This window comes from Panthera uncia, assembly GCF_023721935.1.
Source record: "Panthera uncia isolate 11264 chromosome B2 unlocalized genomic scaffold, Puncia_PCG_1.0 HiC_scaffold_25, whole genome shotgun sequence".
Lineage (NCBI taxonomy): Eukaryota > Metazoa > Chordata > Mammalia > Carnivora > Felidae > Panthera > Panthera uncia.
In genome coordinates, this window is record NW_026057581.1 from 365080 (window position 1) to 366922 (window position 1843).

Below are 1843 nucleotides of genomic sequence, written 5' to 3' on the forward strand. Positions count from 1 at the left end.
AAAATCAGAGTGGGACACACTAGGTGGCTCCCAGAACAAGTCATCAGCTGCGAAGCTTCAAACTCCCTAATCAATTTGTGTGTGTATTTTTTTACTTTTTTTGTTACAGTGTTTTTCAGAGTAGATTGTTATCAAGTATAGGTGTATGTTTTGATAGAATTTCTTAGTGTGTGTTTTACAAAGAGAGAAGATAAAGGGAAGAAGGAAGTGAGGGAGAAAGAAAAGAATTAACTGAGTAATGTCTTAATGTATGTGGCAGGTTCTAGTCCTAGCATTAGAGTTCTACATTGCACCTTGTGTCAGATAGTTACATAACTTTGCAGTAGTATTATTGTTAGTGGAGGATGGATGGTGTGACCATTCAGGAAAAAGGAAAATAATTTTCAGAACTATAGTATAATCATGTGTTTTCACATGGGTACATCTCAAATCCCTGATGTTTATCCTGGTTACAATGTCCTTCAATCACATATGTGATTCCTGAGATGAACCCTCTTCCCTCTGCTACTAATAATTCCAGTGAGAATATTTCTCCTATTGTCCACATCCATGGAAAACAGCCCCTTGACTTTTGTGTCCTTTCGCTAATCATATAATTATTTAAAATTTAAAACTGTTTACTGATGCTAAATAATCACTAAGAATCACTAGTGTCCTTGAAGTCAGTTTATGATAAAGGTGATTTGCTAAAACAACAACTGGCCTTACGTGGTTAAAAACCATTTACTTGATTGCAAATATCCATTCCTGACTTTCTGTGTTGCTGGGGGCTCTGATAAAGTGGAGGAGTCCTTTGTGACATAGCATCACATTCAGGGGAATACTGCAGGTACATTGTAGATTACTGGACTTAGTAAAGCACAGATCTGACCTCTTTGGGGTAATTTTAATCGTTGACAAACACTGAACTGGTAATAATAATCTACTAGTTAATTCAATCAATATAGAGACAGCACCAAAAACAAAAATATTTCCAGTTCTAGATGCTGGGGGGGTGCAATAGTGAATAAAATGGACAATAGTTTTTGTTTGTTTATTTGTTTGTTTGCTTTTGGAGCTTATAGTTAAGTTGAGGATGAAAGACAACATGTATGATAAAATCCAATGTACCAGTGTAGGACGAGTGCCATTGGTGACACCATAGCAGGGAAGAATGACACAGTACGCTTTTCTCATTTTTTGGTAAATTAACACAGGGCAATCAGAGCAATCTACATTGAGGGAGTGCCTGTGGGGCAAAGACTAAGAGGTGTGGGGATTAGTTATGCAGATTTCACAAGTGTAAGAGTGCCCAGACCCGGACAGCTGTGCCTGGACCCTGAACTGAGTGTGATTGGTGTGTTCTAGGAACAGCAGTGAGCCGGGGCAGCTGAACACTCACAAGGGCAGTGGAAATAGACTCAGGTTAGTGTACTGACTTTGAATGTTTACTCTGATAAGATGGGAATCACTAGAGGGTGTAGCGCATTAGGCTTATATTTAGCAGAGTACTTCTGGATGCTGCTGAGAATGGTGGGTTGGGCAAGAGTAGAAAGACTGGCGCAATAACCCAGATGCCCGAGGAGGTGGCTTCACACCCAGGATCACCAAGCAGACAGGAAGAAAGGGACTCTGCACCTGTGTTCATGAAACACAGGAGGTTGCAATTTTCTGTTCAGTCCTTTTCAAAGTGTTGATATTCAAAGTTATGCTGCCTTCTAAAGGAAGTTGAGGCATTTCACCCTTTTCTTTATTTGGAAGAATTTGTGTGAGTCGCTATTATTTCCTTCTTAACTATTTGGTAGAATTTGCCCGTGCAATATGGACTTGGTGTTTCCTTTTGGGGAAGATTTTAAATTTTTTT